The sequence below is a fragment of the Lontra canadensis genome, unplaced genomic scaffold, assembly GCF_010015895.1.
Source record: "Lontra canadensis isolate GAN:19392208 unplaced genomic scaffold, GSC_riverotter_1.0 scaffold50, whole genome shotgun sequence".
Classification (NCBI taxonomy): domain Eukaryota; kingdom Metazoa; phylum Chordata; class Mammalia; order Carnivora; family Mustelidae; genus Lontra; species Lontra canadensis.
Genome location: NW_022631044.1, coordinates 89,988 through 98,026, shown reverse-complemented (window position 1 = coordinate 98,026; position 8,039 = coordinate 89,988).

Genomic DNA, 8,039 nt, shown 5'->3' with positions numbered 1-8,039 from the left:
GGTACTTAAAAGACAGGTGGCAGGACACTGATGAAATGAACCTCTTCCTGCATCTAGCAGGCTCAGAAATTTCTCATCCGTAAGAGTGTATCATGTATCAGCCTCCAAGAGAGGAAGTAATCCTCTAAACAGGTTGCAGAGAATTATTTTCCATGTTTATGGTTGGAGCTCTTCTTGGACAGCACTTTTCTTTAAACAGGTATATTTACACAGGTAAATAACAAATATAGCTGTCGGGTGGGTATGTGCTATGGCGAAAAAAAGCTAGGAAAAAGGGAGGAATGCCTTGCCGTGGGTATTACTATTTCAAATAGGATGGTTAGGATCTCACCAGAAAGTGACTGGAGGAGGTCTGGAAGCAAGCTGTATGATCTGGGAGAACAGCATTCCAGCCAATACAGAGTTCAAAGGCTCTGAGACACAAAGGCCTTCCCCTATTTAAGGGGTAGCAAAGAGTACCCTTTGGCTTGAATACGTGGGAATGTATATGTGAAAAAGATATTCTGACCAAAGATTGGTATTCAGACTATATAAAGAACGCCTATAACTCAGTAAGAGAAAACAACCTAATTATGAATGGGTGACATATTTGAACACTTTATAAAAGATACATGAATCAGGCCAATAAACACATAAGATGCTCAACATCATAGCAGAGTAATGCAAATTTAAAACATAAGGAACTACTACTACACACCCACATAATTAAAATTTTAAGAACTGTTAATATAAGTGTTGTCAAACACAATCGGTATTGCTGGTTTGACTTTTATAAAATAGTACAACCACTTTAGAAAAGAGTGGCTGTTTCTTAATAAATCAAATGTGTATTTACTGTACTCAGCAATTTCATTCCTTGGCATTTACCAGGAAAAATGAAAACATGTACATACAAAGGCCTGTACATGAATGTTCACAGCAACTTTTAACAGCGAAAGACTGGAAACAACCCAATGCCCAACAACGTGTCAGTGGATAAGCAAATTGTGGTAAGTTCATACAATGGGATACAGCATTATTATTATCATTAACAAAAAGGAATGAATTACTGATACTTGACAATACTTACAAAACGGATGACTCACAAAACATACTCAGAAAAAAAAACACTAGAATTTATTACTGTATGATCCCTTTTCTACAAAACTCTAGGAATTACAAATTTAGAGTGACTAGAAAGCAAAAGATTGCTGGGAATGGAGGAGTGAGATAGGAGCCTGGAAAAAACCCCAAGGGAATCTTTGCCATGAAGCCAATGTTCTAGATCTTGATGTGGTGTTCGTTACATAGGGAGTAGGAATTTGTAAAAATTCATCATACTATGCACTTTAAAAGTATATTTTATGGATGATAAATTATATCTCAATAAAGCTGATTAAAAATAGACATTTTAAAAAAGCAGCTCAGTTTTAGCAGCGTATTTGTAACCATCCACAGCTGGAAACCACCATAATGTTCATCAAGTGAATGGATAAGCAAATCATATATCCATACAATGGACTACAATTTGGCAATAAAAAGGAACCAACTGTTGTCACATAGAATAACATGGATGAATCTCAAAATAATCACGCTCAATAAAAAAGGCCAGACATTAAAATAGTACATTTTGTATGATTCCACTTACATAAGACTACAGTGACACAAAGCAGATCAGTGGTTGCTTAGATGGGGGCCTTGGGTGGAAAAAGGGAATTACAAAACAGCACAAGGAAACTTTGGGGGTAACAGGTATGTTCTGTCTTAATTGTGGCAATGGTTTCATGGTTGTATACATGCCGAAAGTATCAAATTGTACATTTAAAAACATACAGTATATCATGTCAATTATGTCTCAAACTTTTAGTTAGTTTTTGGGAGGAAGGTGGGGAGGGTCAGAAGGAAAGGGAGAGAGGATGTTAAGCAGTCTACGTGCGCAGCATGGAGCCTGACACGGGGTTTGATCTCATGACCCTGAGACCATGATCTGAGCCGAAATCAAGAGTCACATGCTTAACTGACTGAGCCATGAGGGTGCCCCCTCAAACTTTTAAAAATCACGATGAGACAAAAATACACCAGTATTAAAATAGGTACAATTAAAAAAAAAATTGAGGATACTAAGTGCTAGTAAGGATGTGAGCAACTGGAACTCTTATACCCTGTTGATGGGGATGAAAAATAGTTCAGCCATTTGGGAGACATTTGGCAGTTTCTTATAAAATTACATACCAGTTACCTCATAGCAGCAATCTCACTCCAAGGGAAATAAACACCTATGTTCACACAAAAACCTGTATACAAATGATTATAACAACTTTGTTTAAAAGTCAAAAACTGGAAGTGTCACCTGGTAGATGGATAAACAAACGGTGGTCTATCCACACAACAGAATGCTAACTCAGCAACAAAAAGGGAATCGAATGTTGATCCCCTTCGGTGACATAGATGGATCTCAAAAGCATTATGCTAAATAAAAGAAATCACACCCATAAGGCTATATACTATGTGATTAAACTCATGACATTCTGAAAAAGGCAAAAATACAGACCCAAAACCGATCAATGGTTGCCAGGGTATGGGGTTGGTGGGAACAGTTACTTACAAAATAACATGAGGAAAGTTTTGGGGGTGATGGCAAGGTTCTCAGCTGTGGTAGTCATTATAAATAACAGTGCATTTGTTAAAACTCACTGAACTATACACTAAAAAAGGATGATTTTACTGTTCTTAAAAAGTCATCTTGGTTGGGGTGCCTGGGTGGCTGGTGGGTTAAAGTGTCTGCCTTTGGCTCAGTTCGTGATCCCAGGATCCTGGGATGGAGCCCCGCATCGGGCTCTCTGCTCAGCGGGAAGCCTGCTTCCTCCTCTCTCTCTCTGCCTGCCTCTCTGCCTACTTGTGATCTCTGTCAAATAAATAAATAAAATCTTCAAAAAAAAAAAAAAAAAAAAAGGTCATCTCCGGCACCTGGCTGGCTCATTTTGGTTAAGTGTCTACCTTCAGCTCGGGTCATGATCCCAGGGTCCTGGGATCAAGCCTCTTGTTGGGCTCCCTGCTCAGCAGGGAACCTTCTTCTTCGTTTCCCTCTGCCGGCTCATGTGTACACATTCTTTCTGTCAAATAAATGTTTTAAAAAATTTAAAAAGTCATCTCAGAGGCAAAGATAATTCCTTTACTACAGTTGCAAAGGAAGAGGTCACTATGCATCATAAAATGAGTTCAAAAGATCTGATTTGGAAAAGTGTTAAATGAGAACTTTCACAAGAACATCAGCCTTGTTCTCTACAATATATAAACCTGCATAAATATGCATAACTGTTACCGTCTGCTAAAGTGAGTCTAACCTTGGAAGTGTTATCTGAACAAATGGGTCATGGAAGACACCAAGACTCCAAAAACTATTCCCAAGTCATATGAAAATAACCCTGAGAATAAATTCCTACCCAAAAGTCTATAGCCTATACTTCTTGGTAAATTGTTACCTTGAATATAATTGACATTTCTGTATTCCTAAAGGTATAAACATTTGTAGGATCTCCATGTCAGATCAGGAAGAGCTCTGGTATTTCCCACTTCCGTATACATGGTTGAACAATTTAAAAACCTATGATTGGGACGCCTGGGTGGCTCAGTTGGTTAAGCGGCTGCCTTCGGCTCAGGTCATGATCCCAGTGTCCTGGGATCGAGTCCCACATCAGGCTCCTTGCTCGGCGGGGAGCCTGCTTCTCCCTCTGCCTCTGCTCACTCTCTGACAAATAAATAAAATCTTAAAAACAAAAACAAAAAAACCTATGACTGCCAAATTTATTAACAAATGCTTGAGTACCTTACCTAGGTCCTCTGGAAAGCAGAGCCTCATACAAGGGTTAAAGTGCTGATGTTTTATTTGGGAAATGTGCAGACTAGTGAGGGTGAGGGAAAAAAAGGGCAGTGAAGCGAGGAAAGCTGCAAAGCAATGTGAGGTAATGGATTTCCTCACTGGCAGGGTCGTTTGGCAAGTGTCTGCTCCGTGGGCTAAGCTTTCTCTGGAAGGCTTGAAAGGAAAAACCTTTCCCCACAGTCCTCCACAGAAGGGAACAAGGAGGGGGAGAATTTGCCTGCCAGGCGCCCTCCTGTCCTCTGTGTTTCATTAATCAAGGCTCCCCACAGTGGGAGCTTCCTCCTCAACATTTCTGATCATCCCTTCATTGGGAGTTCAGAAAGCCCGATCCTGTGCTGGCAGTAGAGCATCTCCTCCAGCTCTAACGTGGAGAAATGACAGAAGAGCGAGAGCTTGGTGTGGAGGCTGTAAGGGCCTTGATTAACCTGGGCTTTAGTCGGCTCAGGGAGTGCAGTAAGGTTTGCTGGCAAGGCGGAAAAGGGGACTGTGGGCCGGGTGACAGATGGCGCCTTTGGGAAGGAATTGGGGTGTTTGAGGGAATCTGAGACTGTGCTTGGAAGCTGCGATATAAATGAAATAAATACTAAATAGTCACACAAGGTACCTTGTAGGAAAAGGTATGAATCAATAGGGGGTAGAGTTGCGAAAGAAGGCTTTACTGAGATAGGCTTCAAGAATGGGAATGATTTGCTCTCAGAGACCACAGCGCCATTATAGCCAAGGGAACAACCTGGAAGATAAAGACATGTGACATAAATGTGTACAACATAATTCTGGGGCAGTTGTTAGAATTACATTAGAAAGGTGGTTCACACAGGTTCCTATATGGGGCTTCCCGCCACAGCAGGAGTGTTTGTGACTGACGTTACAAGACCAAATTGTGACTGAGGATACTCAAAGGCCTACACTTCTGGGACACAATGTATAAAAATCACGCTTGTTAGACCGAGGATAAATCCCGAACTCAATTTTGTTGGCAGCGGATGCTCATCACACTGGCCGGACTGACGAATGTTGGGATCTCTAGTTCTACCCAAAATGTCAAAAAAGGAATTTTTATGGTTTAAAAACTCAAAAGACAATGGGGAGAGATACCAAATGGTAGATGAGAGAGCAATAAAATGATCAAAGACAGCAACTGTCAGAATGGAGAAAATAAAACCTAAATGCGTGCTGCAAGGCGGAAGTAAACAAAAAGCAAACTGACAACATTATGATTACAAATCCACCATGGACAAGTAGGGCTTCCATCAGCTTTGAATGCCTCAATCTTAAGTACGAAAAGATGGGCAAAGGTTACTAGATATCCCAAGAATACCTCTAACAGGAGAGACAGGCATCAACAAACAAACAATTAAAAAAAAAAGAAGGGAAACCGTTGATGCAGGGAACAGAAGAAACCTAAACATAATTGATAACTTTGGAGAGAAAAAAGAATACATCCATTAAAAAACAAAAAAGTGGGTGCCCGGGTGGCTCAGTGGGTTAAGTCTCTGCCTTCGGCTCAGGTCATGGTCTCAGCACATTGGGCTCTCTGCTCAGTGGGGACCCTGCTCCCCCAACCCCCGCCTGCCTCTCTGCCTACTTGTGATCTCTCTCTCTAATAACTAATTAGATCTTTTAAAAAATAAAAGGCAGAATAAATGCTGATTCCTTAAAAAGTATCCAAAAAAAAGTCATTCAGAAAATAATATATGGAAGGTAGAAAATAAAGCTGAGGAAATTCTCCTGATTTAAAAAAAAAAGGGCAAAAAGGTTAAAAACTGAAAATAAGAGAAAAAATACATAGTTAACTTAAAGTACATTACAAAAAAAAAAAAAAAATCCAACATTCAACTAATAGAGGTTCCTGAAATAGAAGGGATAAAAACAAAATTTCCCAGGACTGATAGTCACAACTTGCCAGGCTGAAAGGGCTAAGTATACGGCATTACGAATTAAAAAAACAGACTTTTAAACATATCATGAAATTCCAGGATATTTGAGATAAAGAAGATCCTAAAGCCTTCGGAGAGAAAAATCACAGGTCACAAATATAAACTTGAGAATCACAATAGCACAGGGTTTCAGGAGCAACAACAAAATGTATGAATAAGTGGATTCAAAAGGGCCTACCTACAAGTCTACAGCCTAGCAAATTATCAGTGGAGTGAGAGATTAAACTATACCCATTTCACACATGGAAGTCTCAAAAAATTTACATCCCATTAACCCTCCCTAGGAAGCTAAGGAAGGATATACTCCACCAAACAAGGAAGTACACCATAACGCAGTGGCTATGGGATCCAGGAAACAGAAGAGGGGTGTAAGAAATGACCAGGGTGATAGTGGAGAGAAATCCCAGGGCAACAGCTGTGCCCCAGGCATAGAGAACAATCAAGGTCCCTATCATGGGCTGAATTGTGCCACTCCACCCCTGATAAATTCTCATGTTGAAGTCACCCTAACCTCCAGAATCTCAAGAGTGTGATTACATTTGAAAACAGGGTCTTTAAAGAGGTAATACATTTAAACAAGGTCATAAGGGTGTCATCAATCCAGTATGATTGGTGTCCTAGAAAGAGGGAATCTGAACACAGTCTCAGCTGGAAGACCATGTAAGGACAAAGGGGAAGATGGCCATCTCTAAACACAGAAGAGACCAGCCCTACCGACACCTTCAGTTCGGACGTGTAGAACTGTGAGAACGTAAATTTCTGTTGTGAGAACGTAAATTTCTGTTGTTTAGGCGGCCCAAGCTTGTGCTTTGTTAAGGCAGCCCTAGCATCCTAACTCAGCGCCCAACCAGGAAAAGGCCAGGAGGGTTCCAGGGGAGATTTCAGACAAAAAAGGATCTGGGTCTGTCCTACCCATATGAAGAGAAATGTTACAGTGGTGTTGGGACCTTGGGGATGAACTGGTGATAGATGCAGGGAAAAGAAGCAAACAAGGCAAAATGAGGACAAAAGCAGTGTAAGAAAGGAGCTCAGCATACTATGGCTCAGTATATCTAGGGAACGGGAGCTTAGAATACTGACTGAACCAGAAGTTGGGAGAGAATGATACTGAGGTAAGAACAGAAGCGTGCATGTGGGTAAATGTGCATGAGCTAAATTCGTATTCTCCATGGCAGGAGAAGCAGTAAGTGGCAAAATAAACCTAGTATTAAAAGACGGAGGCAAATACTAGAAGATAATGCAAAAAAATTTAGTGTTGGGGCACCTGGGTGGCTCAGTTTAAGCATCTACTCCAAGTTCAATGGAGCCTTGCATTGGGCTCAGAACTCAGCATGGAGCCTGCTGAAGATTCATTCTCTTGCTCCCTCTGCCCCTCCCCACTCTCCCTCTCCAACAAACAAGTATTTAGTGTTTGCCTTTGGGCAGTGATACCCGTGGGGCAGGGGGAGGGACTGTTCTTTTCCACTGTAATCTCAGTAGAACTATTTGAATTTTAAACTACTCCTACGTGTTTTTTAAATAAAAATGAAAACTTTAGAAAAAGCTTAGGGGCACCTGGGTGGCTCAGTGGGTTAAAGCCTCTGCCTTCAGCTCAGGTCATGATCCCAGGATCCTGGAATCGAGCCCCGCATCGGGCTCTCTGCTCCGCAGGGAGCCTGCTTCCCCCTCCCTCTCTCTCTGCCTGCCTCTCTGCCTACTTGTGATCTCTGTCTTTCAAATAAATAAATAAAATCTTTAAAAAAAAAGAAAAGCTTAAAAGGCTACTGAAGACCTTTAAAAAAATGGGAGTGGCTGGTCCCTTTAGCCAGAAGACTTTTAAGGGGTATGGTGCAAGTAGAAACCATAACTCTAGTATGGTGAAGAATAAATGAGACATGAGAAAGCAAAAGCAGCCTCTTTTTTTGTTGTTGTTTGTTTGTTTGTTTTTAAGGAGTTTAGTTTTTTAACAAACCATGTTGACTGAAATGGGAAGGGGACAGAGTGGACGACAGGGTCACATTTTCTGAAGGCAGCAGTACTTCTAAGGAGAGCACTTCTGCTGGCAACGGCCTCCTTGGAAACTGCTTGTTAACGAAAACCATCAGAGTAGCTGGATTCCCACGCCTGCCCCTGCTTGTTCTTTCCCGTACGCCTCACCATCTGTCTGGCTCCAGTTTCAGTCCACGTGAGCCTTCAAGGTGTAGCCACAAGAGCAGCCTTTCAGCAAGAAGAACTTCCAAATCTGTTACATGTGGCAGGCCGAG